We start from the raw sequence: 23,362 nt of genomic DNA, 5'->3' as shown, positions 1-23,362 counted from the left end.
TGATTCTACAGGTTTATGCAAATTGATTTCTTATTGACCAGGCTATTTTCCATCTCTGGAGGAGCTGAAGTAAATTTGTAAAAAAATTTATAGTAATGCAAAAGGTTCTTGTCCTTAGCAATGCAAGTGAATTTTGTCTGGTGAAGATACAATTGATTTCTCCTCTGTAGAAAAGGTAACCCCAAACATTATATTTTATTGTGTGAGAATATTAACCAGTTTTGCGTGTATTAGCAAAACCATTTTATCTTTTGTCATTGCCTCTCTGTTCCTCAAATTCTCCTTTGAAACAGTCTTAACATCTTACTGGTGCCTTCATTAATTAATGGGTACCAGTATGATACACACTAACTAATCTTTGACTCGTTCATTTTATAACTGTGTAACTGTTATATTTTTACATTTAAAAAAATCATACTTTAACACTGTTAACTCCTGCAGGTTTTCCAGCATCTAGGTTAATCAGAAGAAAGGAATTGCCACAATTTCCATTACTGAGCCAAAAGTAGTTTCCAGAAATTCTAACTGTGGTACTTGTTGGCAATTCTTCGAGAATCCTAAATGGAGTTCTCAAACAGATGTTTTATGAGAATTTAGAAAGAAAAAGGAAAAAACATTTACTATTATATTGCCAATTACTGCGCTAGGTGATTTACCTATATTATCTCAACCCTTGGGAAATTTTTGAAATAGGTATTATTGTCCTAATTTTGCAGGTTAGTAAACAGGAAATATTTAATTAAGTATGGTAGCACCCATCTGCAGATCAAGTCACATAAGTGGAAAATTACAGTAATGGTTCATGAACCCTGGCAGTTAAAAGGGCACATGGTAAATAAGGGTATAAAATTCAATAAAGATGTGAGTGAAAGGACAACCAGCAAGACTAAAGTCCTAAACAAGAAAAACTGGTACCAGTGCTTGGGCCGGAGCTCTTAATTACATGGATACAGCTTGAAGCCTGTTTCTTTAGACCTCATTTAACAACAGACCTGCCCACACACCCACCCTCTGCCATCTGCCCTCCTTCCTGAGAAGAGAGAGTGAATTTAGGGACCACTTCAGCTCCTGCTTTCCTACATCACTCTCAGAGGGATGTGTTGTCCACTCCCACAAGGCAGCCCCACTGACCACGGGGCTGCTGGAGATGAAGCAGCTTCTTAGAAACAGAAAGATTGGATCCACAGATCCACTGCATCTGTGATATTTTCTCTCTGAACAAGATCTGATGCAAAATGGCATAATGCTAAAATTTTAAACCTGGGTTGTTATATTCTTCTCTAATTGCCTCTTATGTTTCATACAAAATAAGTTTATCGTTAAGAAGAAAAGGAAAATCTGGAGGGAAAAAGGTTTAACTTATTTGTTTTGATTTTGAGCCATACTCTAACAGCAGAAACAGAGGCAGAGGGAGAGCAGGGATGGTGCCAGGTGCGCTTAACAAGCCCTGGGGATCTGGTGCTGCCCCCGCTGCTCCCAGACCACTGGCTCTTCTCATCCGTGTCTGGCCTGCTGGTCAACAGCCCTTTTTGTCTTCTACTTGACAGATGCCTCCTGCTTTTGGACACCGTCTCTTAGGAAGTGCAGCACAGCTCCTGGAGATCCTTCAAGAATAAGATCTGCTGCTTTAGGCCACAAGAGTCTCTTCAGGCCTCATCTCCTCCTCTGGCTCTCGGGTCCTGACTGCAGGTCTCACTCCACTCTACCATCCTTCTCTTCTATTCCTCCCCTCTGTGTCTGCATGCTTTATTTTATATTCTCATAAATGTGTCCCCCATCTCACACACACAGACCCACACACACGCACACGTACACAGCCCAGACCAGTGTGTTAGGGGTTCTGCAACTTATTTACAAATATTTGTTGGTAAAAACCACAGCCTGGGGCTTCCTGCCCAGTTATGCCTGACGCTAACTCATCCCCTCTGCCTCTGGAAGCTGCTGCTGTAATCGTAATCGGGTAGGTGGGAGCCACCTGTTTCTACTCCCTCATCGCATTCCGGTGCGTCTGCCCAAGGAGTCTGAAGGAACTTGGGCTTCTCCAGCAGCACTTGAGCACAGTTCTGGGAAAGCACAACTTCGTTCCTCCCCGGGGCGCCTGTTTCCTGAACAGTGGAGAGCACTCTGCCGGCTGCATTCAGAACCTGCTGATGTTTAAAACAGGTATCGCCATTGCCTGATAAAAGGAGCATCTATCTGTAAGGGCCTCCAGGTCTGTGCAGCGTGGGTGGTTGAGGGAGCCTGAAGCAGCAGCAGGGGGTTGGCCCTGCTCACCCGACGTCCCTGGAGCACTTCCCGGGGCCTCTATTTTCCCGTCACCATTACCGGAGGAGCCTCAGGTCACCCTGACACAGTCTGGTGCCTCAGGAGCCCTGCCTTCTCCCTATGCTCCATCCACAGCTGTTTAAGGTGAAAGGTTGACTTCACCCTCACCTGGCGCCTAGGTTGCCTTCTCGTCCATAGTCTATGATGATAAGCTGTGACTTACGCCCCTCTGACCCAGGCGCTCAGGTCTGCACTTGGCCTTGGCAGCTCACCAGTTGGCTCCCTGTCAACAGAGGGCAGGGCGGCGGGGCTGCCAAGCCCCATTCTTTAGGAATCTCCTCGTTCTTCTGGGCCGCCTGACTCCCGGGCTCACATCACGCTTCCTTTCTGAAACCCTGAGCTGTTCCCACCGGCCTTCCCAGAAGCCTGGTCATGAGGCTTTGGCCATTTCTATTTTTAGTTCTGGGCTCCAAGAAGGAAGGAGAACAGCCAAGTGCAGCAGCCTTTCTCTCATGGAGGCCGAGGGCCCAACGTAGGGTGGAAGGGCAGGGGGCACAGACAGGGCTGCTGCAGGAGAGGATGAGGGTGGGGAGACAGGAGGGCCCTCGTCTTGCGGGGAGGAGGAGATGGGTCCGGGAGCCTTGAGATGGGGCAGCACGTGCCGGCGGCCAGGGAGGGTCCACGCGCCCCAGGCTGCTGGGGTCCGTGAGGGGCCTGGGAAGGTCACTGCTGACTCTTAAAGCCATTTCAGGAGGGTGGTGGGGCCTGAGGACAGACCGGGGAAAGTCAGGAACGAGCAGGTGGCTGGCAGGGGGAGACCCTAAGTGTACCCCATTCTCCCAGCATGCTGTCGTGAGGAAGGAGAGGCACAGCACTGACATGCAAGGGGCACGTAACAGAACTGGTTTGCACGGGTTGTGTTTGGTTTTGCCATAGAGAAACACGCTGGTACTCAGAGAGGAAGCCCTTGGAGAAAGGTACAGACTGAACAGGTATTGACAAAGCCGGGTCCCCAGATCACGCTGGAGGTGGGAGGCATTGTGAGAGGGCAGGCAGCGTGTGGAACCCTGGGTGCATCTCTGATGGGCGCAGGTAAAGTTGGGCTGGGGCTCTTGGCTCAGCCGAAAGTTGGCCTCTCCTACACTATCCCCAAATCTGAGTCTTGCCATCTTATCGGGGCCTGGTCCTGAAGCCCAGGGCAGCCTTGTGAGCAGAATGTGGACCCCTGAGGAAAAGGAAGTGGGGGAGTGTGGCTGGCTGGCCAGTCACTGTGAGGTCCTGAGCCCATTTACTCATGCAGCTGCCTGGAAAGAGGAAACAAAGGGAGAGAAAACACACACACACACACACACACACACACACACACACACACACACGATGGCCAAACCCACAGAGCAGGCATGAGTCAATTTTTCTTTCAGTCACCTATAAGGAAGAATCAGATGGAAAGCAAGAAGACACCCAGGGTCTAAAATAGATCCACCGCCCTTTCTTACCTCTCTCCCATTGCATGGGGGCAAATGCAGAGCAGAAGAAAGCCTCTGACTCGAGGCCTGGGGTTTAGTGCCCCCCAACTAGGTACCTTGGTAAACACTTGACAGAGCTTCCTAACCAGTGCGACTGACCCTCTCAGCCCTGGGAATGAGTGGCGTCTGGAGTCAACTGCCTTGCCTGGGTGCTCAGAGCCTAGAGCTGTGCCAGGCTGTTCGCACAAAAAAAGGCACTCTAATACCTGCTGAATGAATGACTACTTGAACGTATTCATCTATTGCATATTAGAAAAAAGATTTATAACTAGCCTGTTAACCCTACTGAGATCATAAAATGCACTCTTGAATGAGTGACTAAGTGTATTTACTGTGCATTGGAAAAAAAATATATAGGGCTTCCCTGGTGGTGCAGGGGTTAAGCGTCCGCCTGCCAATGCAGGGGGCACGGGTTCAAGCCCTGGTCCGGGAAGATCCCACATGCCACGGAGCAACTAAGCCCGTGCGCCACAACTACTGAGCCCGCGAGCCACAACTACTGAAGCCCGTGCACCTAGTGCCCGTGCTCTGCAACAAGAGAAGCCACCGCAATGAGAAGCCCACACACCACAACGAAGAGTAGCCCCTGCTCACCGCAACTAGAGAAAGCCCATGCACAGCAACGAAGACCCAACACAGCCAAAAATAAATAAATAAATAAATAAATTAAAAAATATATTATATATAATTAGCAAGTTAAACCCATGATTTCACAAGTGTCTAGGACAAGGCTAATTTAAAAAAAAGAATTGATTTAATTTCAGGAAAAAATATAAGTAAAATAACATTACAAGCAAATAGGGCAGTCATCAGACCAAGATGCACTGTCTCCCCCATTGCCTGCATTGCTCATGAGGGCCTTGTCACCATTCCGTCCTGGTTGGGGGAAAGGAAAGAAATTCACTGAGTGTCAGGTACTGGGTATACATTTTGCGTCAGTGTCTCCTTCAACCTGGTACCAGCCCTCTGAATATTATCTCTTCAAAAGTACTGTCAGCCTTAGAAAAGTTAAGCAACTTGTCCAAGATCAATCAACTGTAAATGGCAGAGCAGAATTCAAGCACAGCTCTGGCTGACTTCACAGCCCTGCTCCTTTCACTGTCCGCCAGGCAAGGAGAAGAGTGAGTCAGTCTATAGCAAATGTTCAGCTTAGGGTAGGAAGCAGGAGGGAGTTTCCTTGGAAGGTTCTCTGTCTCCATGAAGTCAGTGGTGAGTCCATCTGCTGAGCCACTGTGCGGAATTTGATAAGAAATCACCCTGACTAATAGAAAATTAAAAGAACTGGGAAGGGAAGACACTTAGAGAGTGTGTAACACCCATGGCACCCCACGTCAGGAACTAATACTTAATGGATTTGTCCACTGCAAGATACCTTTACACTTATCCCCACATTCAAGGGAAGTCTCAAGTGTTCACAAATCCCCCCTCCCCTGGGGTAGATACTCGTGTAGTGGGTTGAATGGTGGTCTGCTGTATTAGGTAGGGTTCACCAGAGAAACGGAACCAATAGGATGTAAATATATATAGAGAGAAAGAGGATTATTTTAAGGAATTGGATCACATGATTATGGGGGCTTGGCAAGTCCAAAATCTGATGGGGGAGGCAGCAGGCTGGAGACTCAGGAAAGAGTTGTAGTTTGAGTCGAAAGGCAGTTAGGCTGGAGACCCAGGAAGAACAAATATTGCAGATGAAGTCCAAAGGCTGTCTGCTGGCAGAATTCCCTCCTGCTCTGGGGAGGTCAGCCTTTGTTTTATTCAGGCCTTCAACTGATTGGGTGAGGCCCACCCACAATATGGAGGCCAATCAGTGAATAATGTTTGAGCACATATCTGGGTACCATGGCCCAGCAAAACTGACCCATAAAATTCACCATCATATCCCCCAAAAGGTATGTCCCTGTCAAATTCCTGGAACAAGTGAATGTTACCTTATCTGGAAAAAGAGTTTCTGGAATTAGGTATCTTGAGATGGGGAGATCATCCTGGATCATCCAGGTAAGCCCTTAATCCAATGACAAGGGTCCTTACAAGAGACACACAGAGGAGAGATGCACAGGACAGAGAAAGGCCACGTGGAGACGGACAGGAGACGAGAGTGATGTAGTCACATCACAAATAAGCCACTAGGAGTGAGAAGAGGCAAAAAACGATCCTTCCCTAGAGCCTCCAGAGGGGGTGCAACCCTGCCACCACCTAGATTTTGGACTTCTGGCCTCTAGACTGTGAGGGGATACATTCCTGTTGTTTGAAGCCACCCAGCTTGCGGTGACTTGTTACGGCTGCCATGGGAAACTAATTCAGCTGGACAATTGTGAGAGGCTCCTCTCCCTCACTTCTGTGCTGTGGTTCCTCACCCTTGCACTTGCACACACAAGAAGGAGTTTCTAGCAATGGCCACCAGTTTCTAGCAATCTGCTTAGTGCCTGCCCCTCCTCTACCTTCTGGGTGCAAGGATCCCATTGTGTGGGATATTAGAACCAGAATTTAACTGTGGACCCTCTTAAAAATGTACACGGTGTCATTTGTTGGTCTTTGCTGTGGAAGAAGCCATAGGCCAAATGGAAGTAAGGCAGAGGCTGAATTTGACACAAGGAGTTACCAATCGTTATTTCATCAAAGCCATGGACCCAACGCTTGTGTTTGTATAAGAAAAGATAAGGAACAATGATGTTTTGTTTCCCAATCCAGAGTAGTTAAAGTTTACATAAGTGTTAACACAGTACTAGAAAAATGTGAGGTGAGGCCTGATTTTAAATCCTGCATCTTAAAAGAAAAAAAAAATTCACACTGCAAAATCCACTTCAATAATCAAGATAGTTCATCAGTATAGATTTGTATTTATTTATCAATGTCTCATATTCTTTGAGTATGAGTTTGCTTTCTCCACATCTGACTCTTTTTTTAAAAAAAAAATCCTCTTTCATGTCTTTGATATAGTTGTTCTCACTTTCAATAATCTAAAACATGTTGAATCACTTTCAATAGATCAAATAATCTTCTCTAGACATAAAATCATGAAGATTAAGACTGAGCTGACCTTCAGCACCAAAGAGACCATTCTGCCTTTCTCAGGTTTCTTTAGCCTTCTCATAAATACCTCATCCCAGCCCATTTTAATTTAATTCACATATTGAGTGCCTACTATGTGCTTGGCACTATGCAAGATTCTGGAAATACAAAGATGAACAAAGTAGCTGTGGTGACCCTAATGGAGTTTACATTCTACTCCCAGCGCCAGCCTGTTGAACTGTCGTGCTCTGGAGCAGCGGTTCTCAAAGTGTGGTCTGGGGTCCGCTGGGAAGGGAGGAGGAGTCCCTGAGATGGGCTGTGTGTGAAGCCCAAACATACTGCTGTGTTCATCATAATACAGCCTATTCTCATTTTTTGCATTATGTAGGGTCTATACAGTTGCTGTGAAACGCCGAGTTAGTGAATACCGAACTGTTTATCACCCCTAAGAGAAACATAAACTTAGGTTTCTGTGAGCCTCTGGTCACAACATTTTTGCCCACTGGTCAATATATAACCTTGTTTGGTGTGTGTTTCTATTTAAAGACACCTTAACGTGAGAGAATGGGAGGCTTGTAGCCTGTCTCCCACCTACCTCCCTACCTTCCCCGGGAGGATATCATGGCATGATTTCTTAGGCCTTCTGGGTTCTGAGGAGGAAGGGGCTTCCTGCCCCAGTCCCCTCAAAATAGGACTGCAGAATGTGAAACTCCTTGCTGTAGCCTAGAATAGGCTCCTCAGCAATGGGGTGTCCCACATCTCGCATTGCAGTCAACGGTCCCTTTTTGTCTCTGTGTTGTCCTGTTTGGTGTGTGTGACAGGGACCAAGGGAGTTGGCACCATGAAAGTGGCTTGTTGTATCTTTACTCTTCATCTGGTCAGACCCCGTCTTTGGCCTGCCGTGTGCTTGACAAATATGAGCAACCAAAGGGCAGCTGTCGCCTGGGTGCCCTGCACAAGACTCTGCTCACGGCTGAGCCATCGGGCCCCCAGCTACCCAGCTTGAAACCCAGCAATGAGAACATTCTCCAAGTCAGCCCTCAGAGCTGAGCTTTAGTGACAGAGACTAGAAAAGGAGGGAGAGTGCTTTTTAAAATAGAGTTTTTAGTTAAGTGAGAAAAAGCAAACTGGATGTGAGGAAATGGATGGGAATGAAGAGTGGACATTTTACAAAAAAATGCTGCTGAGGGTTATGTATACCCTTCATCATATTTGGGAAACGTAAGAAAAATTTTGAGTTATTTAACAATTACTCTTTGGTGGCCCAGCTGATTTCTCTGATTGCAACACTGCTTCAAGTTCAGACCATGGCTTGCTTCATAGTCTGTAAATATATAATGATTAACTAGGAATTTCTGTGCCTGGAGGGAGATCCATGATGATGATGCCTAACCCTCTTGAACTTCCCAACAAAATTGCAAAAGACAATTCTATTATTTTTTATGGAATTGCAAATTCCTTAAGCTTTCTACGTATGGTGAAAGGAGAGTGGGCATAATACTTTAGCAGAATTTCTCAGTGGAAATATTCCTGCCATTTGGGGCAGGAGAATTTTTTAGTGTGCAGGACAATTTCTGGCATTGCAAGAAAGTTCTTTTTACCCAGGGAAACCAAAAGCACCTGTTCTTCATTGCGACAGCTAAAGATTACCTGCCCCCATACACATTTTGGAATATACCCCTTTTGGGGATGGAATTGTCTCCCTTGAGAATGACTGCCATCCAGGAGAAGATGGAGAATATCTGGGAAATTCAGTCCAAGCCTCCCTCTCCCTAACCTTATCACGCTGTTTATTTCACTTCTGCAGCCACCCCATGTTGATGGGGCCGGGTGAAGGGGGCCCATCCTGAGAGGCAATGTTATGAACTAAATGTGTCCCCCCAGATTCATATGTTGGAAACTACCCCCCCCAAATATGATGTATTAGGAAGTGGGACCTTCAGGACGTAATTAGGATTAGATGAGATCATGAGAGTGGAGCCCCTCATGAATGGAATTAGTGCACCTATAAGAGTGAGGGGAGGACTTCCCTGGTGGCGCAGTGGTTGAGAATCTGCCTGCCAATGCAGGAGACATGGGTTCAATCCCTGGTCCGGAAAGATCCCACATGCTGTGGAGCAACTAAGCCCGTGCGCCACAACTACTGAGCCTGCGCTCTAGAGCCCGCGAGCCACAACTACTGAGCCCACGCACCACAACTACTGGAGCTCGTGTGCCGCAACTACTGAAGCCCGCACACTCTAGGGCCCGAGTGTCACAACTACTGAGCCCCCGTGCTGCAACTACTGAAGCCTACGCACCTAGAGCCCGTGCTCTGCAACAAGAGAAGCCACTGCAATGAGATACCCGCGCACCGCAACGAAGAGTAGCCCCCGCTCACCACAACTAGAGAAAGCCTGAGAGCAGCAACGAAGACCCAACACAGCCAAAAAAAAAAAACAGTGAGGGGAGCACTGGCTTTCCCTCTGCTCTCCGCCACGTGAAGGTACCACAAGAAGCGGAGAAGTCCATAGTCTGCACCTCGAAAGAGAGTCCTCATCAGAACTTCACCACGCTGCCACCCTGATCTTGGGCATTCTGTCTCCAGAACTGTGAGAAATAAATTTCTGTTGTTTATAAACCACTATGTGTTATGGTAGTGCTTTGGTAGTTTGTTACAGCAGCTCAAACAGACTAAGGCATCCCAGGTCCCAAATGGCAAGTTGGGTCAAATCTCCTCTATTTTTGTCATCCCTTTTAACCTGTCAACACCCCAGAGCACACTCCAGATTTCAGCCTGGAGAGGGAGAATACAAGTCAGGCTCCCCTGGTCACTGTCTCCCCACCCCACTCCCATCTTCCTCCCACCAGCCAATGGGGCTGCAAGAAGTGGGCTTATTCTCTCTCGCATGAATTTCCCCTGCCTCATCTCCTTGCTGTGGTGGCGTTTGACCTCTCCCCATCTCTGGGGTTACAATGGCAGATGCAGTGGAGGAAGACAGGAGAGAGTGAGTCTGGAGGTATTTTAAATTTTTATTTTAGGTGTTGTTGCACTCTACCTTTAGAAAATCTTGGTATCACACTTTGGCAGTGGCCAGGGGCTCCCAGTTTGGGAGGGAGGCTGGGGTGGTGGTAAGGTTCTTCCCCTCGCCCAGAGGTGTTTCTACCCGCTTCCCCAGTGGACTTCCCTGAATTTGCCTGGCAACCTGAGCCTGGAGGTCCTGCAGAACCCAGTGAGCAGCTTCTATGGAGGAGGGAGGAAGCAGTGCTTGGAAGGGGGCTTCTGGACACTGCTAACAGTCCATTTTCACCTGGGCAATGGTTACACAGTGTGTTCACCTTGTAACAATTCATGAGCTGTACACCTTATGATTTGTGCCCCCTTTTTTTTTTTTTTTAAAGAAAGTCTTTTAATCACATGTATTTTGATTCCCAATTTACTTCTTTTTTTTAAATTAATTAATTAATTAATTAATTTATGACTGTGTTGGGTCTTCGTTTCTGTGCGAGGGCTTTCTCTAGTTGTGGCAAGTGGGGACCACTCTTCATCGCGGTGCGCGGGCCTTTCACCATCGCGGCCTCTCTTGTTGCGGAGGACAGGCTCCAGACGCGCAGGCTCAGTAGTTGTGGCTCACGGGCCCAGTTGCTCCGCGGCATGTGGGATCTTCCCAGACCAGGGCTCGAACCCGTGTCCCCTGCATTGGCAGGCAGACTCTCAACCACTGCGCCACCAGGGAAGCCCCCGTGCCCCTTTTTTGTGTATGTGTTCTACTTCAAGTGAAAAGAAAAAGTTTAAAATTTTCCTTTGGTCCACTGACAAAACTCCAGCCTTAACTAGAATACAGTAACTCAACCTAATCCCCTGAACTTATCAAATTAGCACTTCCCTCTCATACTATCCCAGAAACTTTAAATATTGTGATATTTTCTTTTGTTAATCATTTAAAATTATGTCTATTATTTTATTCTAAAAGTACTATATACTAATTATAGAAAATTTAGAAAAGTATAAATAAGAAAATTAAAATCTGCAATTTTACCACCCAGGCAACTACTGTTATTTTCTATTTCCTTCTTAGTTTTTTTAATGCATACATAAACTTTATATATAGTATAGATAGATAGGTTTTTTTTTACAATATTAGGATCATTTTATTTAAAATTTTTTGAAGCCTACTTTTTCACATAATACATTGTGAACATTTTCCCATAATTTTCTATAGTTTGAACATAAAATTTTTAAAAAATGCATGTGCATACATTCTTTTTTTTAATTTTTAAATTTTTTAAACTTTTGGCTGCCTTGGGTCTTCGTTGCTACGCACGGGCTTTCTCTAGCTGTGGCGAGCGGGGGCTACTCTTCGTTGTGGTGCGTGGGCTTCTCATTGCAGTGGCTTGTCTTGTTGCAGAGCACGTGCTCTAGGCACGTGGGCTTCAGTAGTTGTGGCACGTGGGCTCAGTAGTTGTGGCTCACAGGCTCTAGAGCACAGGCTCAGTAGTTGCGGCACACGGTCTTAGTTGCTCCGTGGCATGTGGGATCTTCCCGGACCAGGGCTCGAACCCGTGTCGCCTGCATTGGCAGGTGGATTCTTAACCACTGCGCCACCAGGGAAGCCCCAAAATAAAATTTTAACGCCTATAAAACATTTTATATTATCATTATGCTATCGTAGTTCATTCATTCATTCATCCAACCATTCTAGAATGAGTTTATTGAGTACTTACTATCCTCTAGGCACTGGCTAGGTGCTGTGAACACAGTAAGAACAAGATAGACGTGGTCTCTTGTCATCAAGGAGTTTTCAGTCTATAGGGACAGAGAAATTTTAAAAATTAATTAAACCAATAAAAATCCCAAATGGAGTTTCTCATGGAACTTGGCAAGTTGATCCTAAAATTTACATGGAAAAGCAAAGAATAGAGAGAATCTAAAGGATGTCATAATAGTAAAATAGTTAAAATAGTAAAGACTATATATCTGAATTCTCTAAGTTTTTAAGAGGCATAAATGAAGATTGGAAATCCTGTTTGAATTGTGCTTTTTTGAATGTTGAATTGCTTTAGGAATAAAACATGTGGTTTAATGACTACAATACGGTTAGTTACATATCCATACTTGTCTATAAAATGCATAGAATATAGTTTAGATAATTTTTTACATACGTGGGATCACACTGCATATAGCTTTTTAAAAGATTTATTTATTTAATTTATTTATTTTTGGCTTCATCGGGTCTTGGTTGTGGCACACGGGATCTTTGTTGAGGCATGCGGGATCTTTCGTTGTGGTGTGCGGGCTCTTCGTTGTGGTGCGCAGGCTTCTCTCTAGTTGTGGCGGGCGTGTTTTCTCTTCTCTAGTTGTGGTGCACAGGCTCCAGAGCGCGTGGGCTCTGTAGTTAGCACCACGCGGGCTCTGTAGTTGAGGCGTGGGCTCAGTATTTGTGGCGCTTGGGTTTATTTGCCCTGCGGCATGTGGGATCTTAGTTCACTGACCAGGGATCGAACCCACATCCCCTGCATTGCAAGGTGGATTCTTTACCACTGGACCACCAGGGAAGTCCCTTCATATAGTTTTGATGCTGCTTTTTCATTTAGTAATATGCCTTAGGAAGTATTCCATACTGATACAAAGGAATACTTAGGTATTCCTTTTAACAAGTACATGGTATTTTACAGTATGGATATTCTATATATATTTAACCAGTCTCCTAGTGAGAGTTATTTAGGTTATCTCCAATTTTTTAAAGGTGCAATGATCGTAATTGTACATATATCTTTGTACACGTTAGCAGGTATACATGTATGATAGATGACTTGAAGTGGAAGTGAGTCAAAGACTATGTACATTACAAATTCTGATAGATGTTGCCAAATTGTTCCTCCAACCATTTATACTCTCATCAACAGAGTATGAGAGTTTTCTTCCCCAACACCATCACCATTATTATACATTATCAGTCCTTTTAGCTTTGTAAGATTTGATGGGCAAAAAATAATTCCTCCTTGTTTGTTTTCATGTATATTTCCCTAAGTGCTAGTGAGGTTGAGCATCTTTTCAAATATTTATAGAAATATTTCTATTTCCTCTTCTAAGAGTTATGTTTTTCTCCCCTGCCTTTTTTCTCCATTAGCTTGCTTATGTTTTGTCACATCTCTGTAGGAATTCTAGATATATATTATAGTTATTAAGCACTTGTCTGTGGTATATGTTGCAAATATTTTTCCCAGTCTTTTGCTCTGAGGAGTTTTAAATTTCTGTTTAATAAAACCTGTCTGGTTTTTCTTGACGACTGAGTCTTTCCCACCCCATGATTATAAACGTATTGTCTGGTGTTTTCTTCTATACTTTTATAAATGCAGATCTTGAATCAATCTGGATTTTTTTCTGAGTATGGGATGAGGAAGTGATTCACTTTATTTTTTTTCCTTATGGCTCCCATTGTCCTAGTACTATTTTTAGAGTAATCTTTCATTTTCCCACTGTTTAGAAATTCCACCTTTATCATACACTAAATTCCTTGGAATACACGGGTCAATTTCTGGACTCTATTCTCTTTCATTAATCCATATGTTTATTTGTTCTCTGACACTCCATTGTTTTAATTACTGTAGTTTTATAGATTGTTTTCTTATCTGGTAGGGCAAATTCACCTCATTTTTTTCCTCAATTTTTTTTTTTTTTTGGTTATTTTTGTTTATTTTCTATTCTAGAAGAACTTGATAAGCAGCTTTTCATGTTCAATTAAAAATCTTGTGAAAATTTTCATTGGGCTCCCCAATGAATGTGTAGATTATTGGGGAAGAATCAACATTCTTCCAGTAAGTGTTCCTCATATAAGTCTTGCACAATTTTTATTAGGTTGGTTCCAAGTACTCAATTGTCTTTGTGGTTCTTGTGAATGGGATTTCTTTTTCCTGTTACATTTTCTTGTTCATTATTACTAGGGATTTTGTATCTAGTCACCTCAGTAACCTCTCATTCATTATAATAGTTATTTTAGTTGATCCTCTTGGGATAGCTAGGTAGACAACAACATAATCTACAAATAATAATAGCTTTAATTCTTACTTTCCAATATTTATATGTCATATATTTTTCTTGTTGCACTGGTTACAACCTTCAACGCAATGTGAATACTGGTGGCAATAGCATGAGAGGTTTTTGGTTTCACTGTCACATGTGAGGTTTGCTATAGATTTTGGTAGTTGTACTTTAATGAGTTAAGGAAGTTTCCAGATATCCTACATGACAAAAAGAGCTTTTGTCTTGGTTTTTTTTTTTTTTTAATTAGAAATGGGTGACGCAAATGCTTTTTCAAAATCTAATTTATTTAGTTTTTCTTTTTTGTTAATATAACAGATTATATCAAAAGACTTCTTGTTGGGTCATCCTCACAGTCCAGAGACAAACATTATTTGGTCATTTAGGTATTATTCTTTTCATACGTAGTTAGATTTTATTTACTAATATTTTATTTAGGATTCTTTAAATCAATTTCATATTTTGGTTTGTGCCAGCCTGTGCTAGTTCAGTAAATGTGCTAGCCTATGCTAGGCTATATGCTCCCCATTCTGTTCATTAGTTTTTAAAAACGGCAGTATAGCATGTTCTCTCCTAAAAATGGATTACTTTTTTTTTGGCCAAGAGGCTTGTGGGATCTAAGTACCCCCATTAGGGATTGAACCCCGACCCCCGCAGTGAAAGCACCGAGTCCTAACAACTGGACCACCAGGGCATTCCCAAAAATGGATTACATTTTTTTTTTAACTTTTTATTTGATATTGGGGTATACTTGATTAACAATGTTGTGATAGTTTCAGGTATACAGCAAAGTGATTCAGTAATACACATTACATGTATCTATTCTTTTTCAAATTCTTTTCCCATTTAGGTTGTTACATAATATTGAGCAGAGTTCCCTGTGCTATACAGTAGAAAATGGATCACTTTTAATTTTAGCTTTCCTTAAGTAGAATGTAACGTTATGTGGTAGAAAAGGCTAGGATGGTGATGTGTTCAAATGAACATATACCAATGTAATCAGAATAAGCAGATTATCAGCCTATATCCCTTGCCACCAATCTGGCTGTGGGGTCCCTGAGCACCAAAAGTATAAGGTTCCTCCTTTATAAAATGTAGCAACAGTTTTCTATCCTAATATAGCTTAGATAAAGTGCAACAATATTGATTTTTCCTTCAATATCATGAAACTAAGGGTTCTAAGTATGTTGAGGCCTGTGACTATTAAAGAACCTTAAATCCTCTAGTTTAATCTCTTTTACTTCTTTCCTCTAAGTAGCATATCAATAAATGTTTTAAATGAACCTGTGTGAAAACAATGTGAAAAAGACTATTGAGATTTTGATTGTAGATTTTTGTTTCTACCTTCAAGAAACTCAGAAGAAAATAATTTTTCTAGTGGAAAATAAAATCATCAGGTAGAATTGTGTATCAAAAACAGGAAAGTAACACTCAGACACTGACTGTCCTACTTTCAAGCTACTGTCCAGAAATACAGGAAGAGTTTCGAGTCACCTTTTTTTTTTCTTCCTTTTCAGAGAGCCGGGGCTCAAGATTTAGTCTGGAAATCAGATGCCTATTTATCACTGCTCTGTGGCAGTTAAACCAAGAGAACAAATAGCTGCCCTCCTCATTGATTCAAACACCAGGTACAGAGCTTGTGCCACAGGATGGAAATCAATGTGTATCCTCACCAAGTGTGCTTTCCAGGCCCTCATGTAAGTAACTTAGCAATTCAATAGACCTTTATCATTGAAACTGCAATCGGAAAAAAGGAGAAAATGACAAGGAGTAAGAGGAAAGCTTTGGTTTTAAATCTGTCACATCTGCCATTTTTTTCTAATGTCATTTTTTTTTTTACTGCTAACTCCTGGTAGTCATTCTCTGGTTGCTATTTGTTTCTCAGTGATGCTTTCATTACATAAAGAGGGTTAGCTTTCACTTTTTGAATCTTCTGCTTCATAAATGTAGTTTATTTCCAGAAGTGCAGTGTTTACTGTGACTATTTTTCTTTTTCCTTTGCTTCTGAAACATATAGAGCTGCCTGGCTTGGAGTACTTTTTCTCCCAGCTCTTTACCTATTGACTTACTACATTGGTGAGGGGAGTGCATTTATTTTGAGTTAATTAGTATCTAAGCCAAATTAAATGGAAATTACCATGTTTATCAATATATAAATATGTCATATAGTGTATTATATTATAACAGAGCTTATTTAGCCTAAAATTTTTATTGAGGCATATAGAAATCCAGATGTTATAGGAAATCATCATTACATTTCAATTTGGTGATTTTTTTAAAATTTATTTATTTTATGTATTTATTTTTGGCTGCATTGGGTCTTCGTTGCTGCGTGTGGGCTTTTCTCTAGTTGCTGAGAACGGGAGCTACTCTTCGTTGCGGTGCGCAGGCTTCTCGTTGCGGTGGCTTCTTTTGTTGCGGAGCATGGGCTCTAGGCATGCGGGCTTCAGTAGTTGTGGTTCGCGGGCCCTAGAGCCCAGGCTCAGTAGTTGTGGCACACGGGCTTAGTTGCTCCACAGCATGTGGGATCTTCCTGGACCAGGGCTCGAACCCGTGTCCCCTGCAATGGCAGGCGGATTCTTAACCTCCGCGCCACCAGGGAAGCCTGGTGATTTTTTAAAAAGATGTCTATATATATTCAATTTTAAAATTATTTACAGTTAAGGAATTGGCTTATAAGCACTTTTCCATCAAATGATGTCATTCTTGCAATTATTTTCAACACAGTCTACTTCTAGTTATATCACTAATACCTAATTTCAATTTGTCTTCTTCAAAGAGAACTTATTATTTTTATTTTTTAGTAGCACTTGTACTTCATTTAAATTCAGGGTCAGCTTTTCTGAGCTTCTAGTTGTAACTTGTTCGGGTTTTTTTCCTCATGTCATCAATGAAGTGTAAGAAATGGCTGTCTCTAGTTACAAAGGTAATAGTTGCTCTGACTCCCTTTTTTCAAGTGACTGATGAAATTACCATTTCATCCATCTGCCTAATGTCTGGTGGTTCTCCAACCACGTCAACTCTGAAATACTCTGTGCGGCCTTAACGTTACCTTCCAAGGTACTCTCCCACTTAATAATCCAACCATTTTTTCCCAATATTTCTCAACAAAACTTCTCCCACCAGGCTAGTCTCACTCCCTTTTTGTTATCTTCAACCACACTGTGTTCTCATCTAGGAAAATGCTCATTTAAAATGTAAAATAGGCAGGATTTCCTGGCTGACTGAGTTTGAAAGAGAAAGGAGGAGAAGTCAGGGATGGCTCACAGGTTACTGGAAGGGTGACAATACCATCACTGATACAGAAGAGGAAGAAGAGGAAAACTTCACTGTGGCAAGTTGATTTGAAATGCCCGTGGAACACATCCGAATAAAGGTGTCCTAAAAAGAGCTGGATATTTGGGTTTGGACTGAGAAGACTGGGCTAGACCTTCAGATTTAGAAATAATATTAATGGCTGTTTGTTAAGCCACGCAAGTGGATGAGGTCACACTAAGTGTGTACTAAAACGAGATGAAGGGAAGGCTAAATAGGGAATCCTAGAAAACATTAACTTTTAAGTGGGCGTTTGGGGAAGTATAGCAGCCAGAGAGGTTGGAGGTAGGCGGGAAATGTCATGAAGCCCAGGAAGAAGAAAGTTTTAAGAATAAAGCAGTGGCCAAAAGTGTAAAGAAGGGGTTAAGAGCATAGAAGCTGGAGGGCAGAAAAGATTATATGCATGAGCAGTTGGATGAAGTGAGCTGGAAAAGGGGAAACATGGCCAGGAAACACCACGGAATGTTTAACATTAAGTGCAGTAAACTGAAGTCCCCGAGCTTCCACAGAACTTTACGCTCTATGAAATTAAATTGAGTAATGTCTAAGAGTCAGATTGCCTAAGACTTAAATAACTACTATACGTAAAATATTATAAAAAGAGTTCTGAACTGGCCAAGAGTAAAAGTATAACAAACTGGGAGCCAGGAACATTATAAAAATCTGGTGAAACAGGTAGGACAAGAAATGTAGTTGGATGCATTGGGCTAAGAGTGAGCAGGGTACTTCAAGACAGATATACATTTTATTGAGTGAGTTGTGCCTATCACAAGTCTGTCTCTCCAACCCATATCTGTCTCTCCAGGTCCCCAATCTCATGCAAATATCCTTTAGAAGCTACAAATTCAACATATCCAAATTATGTCTCATTGTCTTCTCACATACTCCAGCCCATTGCTAACCTGCTTCTCCTCAATTTCAGGGATAGCACTGGAGCCACCCCGTAGTCTGAAGTGGAAACCTCTGTCACTCGTTCTCTTCCATCATCATCCCTCTGGTCTCATCTCTGTCATCAAGTTCTGTCCATTCTTTCTCCACCTTCTTTTGATTCCATCCTCTTGCTTTTCATTCCCACCACCACAGCTGCCACTGCATCCAGGTCCTGAAATAGTATTCCTAACTGGCCTACCTTCTTCTAGTCTTTCCTCCTCTTCCCAGTCTATCTCCCACAACTCTAATAAAGCACATCTGATCACGTCCCTCCACTGGTTAAAAAAATCTCCCAATTCCAGTGAGGAGAAAGAAGGTCTGACCTCCTTAGCATGACATCATGCAAGGTCCCTGCCAACCTGGCCTTGCTCCCTCACCTTCGCTGCATCGCAGTGACCTTCTGCCTCCACGTATCTGTCTTAGAACACCACGAAGTTTCTCCTTGTTCTTCAACTCACCCGCTCCTTTACACTTGATTCACTCTAAAGCCTGAGCAACAGTCTTGTGCTACTAAGATTATAAGCTTGGGTGCTCGAGGAGGGCAGACGGGAGAAGTTGAATATTAGTGATTTGGACCAGCCATAGAGAAAAGAATAGGGGTAGCGGTGCCTCTCTGATGAGAGATTGATCCCCCCCATTGAACTCAGTGCTTAGTAGACTATATTTCTTAAATAAATCACAATTCAAGGGAGACAAGTATACCTAATAGAGCTAACTGCAAGGAATTTATGATCTGATGAGAGAAATAAGACATATAGAATGAGGTAACTGATGTGATTGATTTTTTCCCGTTCATTAAAACATCGGATTCATTGCTTTACACTCATAAACATATACAGACATTCAAAGATACCAGATAATTAATAATAAGTGTGAAATAAGTAGTCAATACAAGTCCTACAGGAATTCAGAGGAGGAAGAGATTACTTCCGGATAGGGTGTTCAGATAACGTTTCACAACAGACATAGGACTTGAAGCCTGAGTAGGGTGTACATAGCAGGGGGAATAGCCTTCTAATTGTGGGGAATGACACAAACAGAGGCAGAGGAGGATGTGTTCATGGCAGAAAGACCTGGATAGGGGAATAATGTTGGTAAGGACAGGAAGACGTCAGGGTGTGATTGCGGTGTCCCTTTGATGCCCAGCTTGATCCCCTAGACATACTTGCATACTTTACCTATCAGGGAATGGGAACCACTGAAGTTGTTTTTTTTGTTTTTGTTTTTGCTTTTGTTTTCGCTGCGCTGCACGTCATGCGGGATCTTAGTTCTCCACCAGGGATGAACCCGTGCCCCTGCAGCGGAAGCGTGGAGTCTTAACCACTGGACACAATGAATGCAGTCTTTTAAGGAGATTAATCAGGCAATAGTGTGCAGGACAGGTTAGAAAAGCAAGGGAATGGAGGCCAGAAGAACAAGTAGAAGCAGTTACGTAGGTCTGAGATGCTATAGATTTTGATTCTAAGAATATTGACATGATAGATTTTTGTAATAAAAAACCCACATTAAACGTATACACTGATTATAAAATAAATCTTTATTTTTAGGTATGTAAAATTACAAAAATGTAGGCATCTTAGAATTAAGGAAATAAGATGAAGATCTGAACTAAGGTGGTGATGGTGGGAATGAGAAGGGAAGAGTAGATGCAACGAGAAAAAAAAATCTTGAAGAATTTGAGAATTTGGATGTTAAAAGTCAGAGAGAGAAGATTAAAATATGACTCCATGGTTTTGAGTCTGAATGAAAGTACCAGGTTGGTACCATTAAAAGAAATGGGGAAGTCAAGAGGTAAAAAAAAAACCAAACTAAATTTTATATATTGAGTTGGAGGTGAGGAAATATCTAATAGACAGTTGAAGATATGGGCTTAGAACTAGGAAGGAAGATCAGGCTAGATCTTTCTAGATAATAGATCTTGGATCTATTATCCAAGGAATTAGCTACACACAAGTCGGAATGCAAGGTCTGAGAGTGAATGACATTTTGAAAAGTCAAGCATGTAGAGGACCGGGGCAGAGGTGTAATTGCAAGGGAGTGCCCACGTTTCGGGACAGGAAGCAGGGTAAGGGAGAAAAACAGAAATGATCTGAAAGGTTGAATTAGATTCATTCCATAGTAGGGGCATGAAAGCCACAAGAAGAGGGAGGTTGAAGCCTTATATTCATGCTTAGGATTTACGGGTGTTCATCATGTGCATTTGGGTGTGCCTTAAGCCTTCACACTGGTGTGAAGAAGCCCACTGCAGTATTCCAAAGCAATGTTCGCTTGGGCCCCCACCTTCATCCTTAGCTGGATGCTGGCTACTAACTGTGGGCTATTCCTCAGCTCCAGGAGTTCTGGACCAGTACCTTGGCTGGTTCCTCAGCCTTTGTTGAGCAATCATGAAATTTCTCCAAAGGCTTGTTGCTAGTATCACGTGCAGTTAATCTTAGCCAGATCCTATAAAGTCCAAAAGAACGTACTTCCCACCTAGCTCTTTAATGAGCAGTTATTTAAGAATGTAATTTTGTTGACCCAACTTTTTATAACAGAGTCAAAGTTAAAGGCAAACTAGTTTTTAGCACTTTACCAGTTCAGCTGGAATAGCTGTGCCAGTTAAACTTTCTGAACCCCTATTAGTCAGGGATGACTTAGTTCTCTCTGGCTTACCTCATTTCCCTAGCAGACAGATAAGAAATAAAATTATTTATTGGTTTAAAATGTGATACTTTCATAGCCCATAAAAATACATAAAAAAATTGTCCAATGAAGGGCAGTATTTCACAGAAACAAACACATAGTCATTGACTTTTTTTGTATTTTTCTTCTATAATTGGGAGAGCTAGCACAGGCATGTCTCAACATCACAGGAGCTCTAAAAAGCTGATTGGCTGACATGATTAGTAATTGGGGATATGAATTGTGATATATGATCCCGAAATACAAATTTCAAAAAGGCTTCTCTTGTCATGAGTATCTTAGTCAGGACGTTTGCAAGCATATCTTTCAATCTCATGCTCTTACAAACCTGAAGTTGACCAATACAGTTTAGATTGTTACTGAATTATTTTCAGCTAGTGTAAACTTAATCCTCACATGCCTTTCCCAAGAGGAACAGAAGTGCTTTCCCTTCTGTGTAGTGAAGCCTCATCAGCGTAACAGGAGCAATTCTCTCTCTTGTGGGGAAGTGCCCATATGACTTGGTTAGGCTGTAAACCATCTGGCTTATGCAGTGATACCTGGTTTGTAAGATGTGCTTTACCTCTTTATATACTCAAGAGACTGGCCATTAAAAATGTTGTGGCTGGGGAGTCCGAACCGACAGCCAGGAGCCAGCACGCACCTCGCACCCTGAGACGGCGACGCGCCCCGTACCGCTCCGGGAGGACCGGCCACCGGGCCCCGCGCCCCGGTCCCGCGGCCCGGCCCCGCAGCCCTCTCACCGCCGCCGCTGCCGCTGCCGTGGACCGCGGCCGTGGCGCCGGGGGGCGGCCGCCGGCGAGGAGGCGGCTCCCGCGGGGCCCTCGGTGTGCTACGAGTCCCCGCCCAGCGTGGGCTCGGTGCAGGAGCGGCTCAGCGCGCCGCGGTGGCGATAGAGGGAAATGCGCACCCGCCGCGGCGGCAGCAGGGGGGCACTCGACAGGAAGGGGGCGGCGGGCGAGGCAGGGGCGCGGGGAGGCGAGCGCCAGCCGCCAGCCGCGGGCCCGGGAGCGCTGCCCGCCGCCAACCGGACCGTGCCCTCCTGGCCCACGGGCCCCGCGCCCCGCGCCCAGCGCCGCCGAGCCCGGAGACGAGGCGCCCTATCTGGTGAAGGTGCACCAGGTGTGGGCGGTGAAAGCCGGAAGCTTGAAGAAGGACTCGCTGCTCAGCGTGCGCCTGGGCCCCTGGGGCCACCCCGCGTTCCCCTCCTGCGGGCGGCTCAAGGAGGACAGCAGGTACATCTTCTTCATGGAGCCTGATGCCGCCAACAGCAGCGGCCGCGTGCCGGCCGCCTTCCGAGCATCCTTCCCCCCTCTCGAGACGGGCCGGAACCTCAAGAAGGAGGTCAGCCGAGTGCTGTGCAAGCGGTGCGCCTTGCCTCCCCGTTTGGAAGAGATGAAAAGTCAGGAGTCTGCAGCAGATTCGAAACTAGTGCTTCGGTGCGAGACCAGTTCTGAATACTCCTCTCTCAAATTCAAATGGTTCAAGAATGGGAATGAATTAAACCGAAAGAACGAACCTCAAAACATCAAGATACAAAAAAAGACCAGGGAAGTGAGAACTTCACCTTAACAAAGCATCACTGGCTGATTCTGGAGAATGTATGTGCAAAGTGATCAGCAAATTAGGAAATGACAGTGCCTCTGCCAATATCACCATTGTGGACTCAAATGAGATCATCACTGGCATGCCAGCCTCAACTGAGACAACGTGTGTGTCTTCAGTCTCCCATTAGAATATCAGTATCAACAGAAGGAGCAAATACTTCTTCATCCACATCTACATCTACCACTGGGACAAGCCATCTTGTCAAGCGTGCCAGAAGGAGAAAACTTTCTGTGTGAATTTAGGCAAGTGCTTCATGGTGAAAGACCTTTCAAACCCCTCAAGATACTTGTGCAAGTGCCCAAATGAGTTTACTGGTGACCCCTGCCAAAACTACATAATGGCCAGCTTCTACAGTACGTCCACTCCCTTTCTGTCTCTGCCTGAATAGGAGCATGCTCAGTCGGTGCTGCTTTCTTGTTGCTGCATCTTCCCTCAGATTTCACCTAGAGCTAGATGTGTTTTACCACGTCTAACATTGACTGCCTCTGCCTGTCGCATGAGAACATTAACAAAAGCAATTGTATTACTTCCTCTGTTCATGCCTAGTTGGCTCTGAGACACTCATAGGTGTGTGAGGCTCCGATGTTTCTGAAATTTATCTTGAATAATGTGATACAAAATGATAGTCTATACATACAGTACAATGATAATAAAGGCATTTAAAAGTCTCACTTTTATTGATAAGATAAAATCATTCCACTGGACAGTCCATCTTCTTTATAAAATGACCCCATCCTGAGAAGGATGTTTGCTAAGTTGTAACCAGTACACACTTGAAATGATGGTAAGTTCATTTCAATTCAGAATGTGTTATTTCTAACAAATAAACAGAATAAAAAGAAAAAAAATAAAAATAAAAATGTTGTGGCTGAGATATAGAGTGGGGCGAGGGGAACAGCTAAGGGAAGGATATTTATTAAACTGAAATATCCAGCTTAATATGGTGATTAACTACTCAGTTTTTTCCATCTATTGATTTCTTCATCATATGGGCTAAGAGCAGGAA

General features: G+C 43.6%; 1 pseudogene; it reads left to right on the top strand.

Annotated features, from left to right (window-relative positions):
• The first annotated feature begins 1,637 nt into the window (after window positions 1-1,637).
• LOC132367888 (pro-neuregulin-2, membrane-bound isoform-like) lies at window positions 1,638-23,024 on the top strand (annotated as a pseudogene).
• Window positions 23,025-23,362: the final 338 nt, after the last annotated feature.

Source organism: Balaenoptera ricei, chromosome 6 (genome assembly GCF_028023285.1).
Source record: "Balaenoptera ricei isolate mBalRic1 chromosome 6, mBalRic1.hap2, whole genome shotgun sequence".
NCBI lineage: Eukaryota > Metazoa > Chordata > Mammalia > Artiodactyla > Balaenopteridae > Balaenoptera > Balaenoptera ricei.
This window is presented reverse-complemented; position numbering and strand designations above follow the sequence as displayed.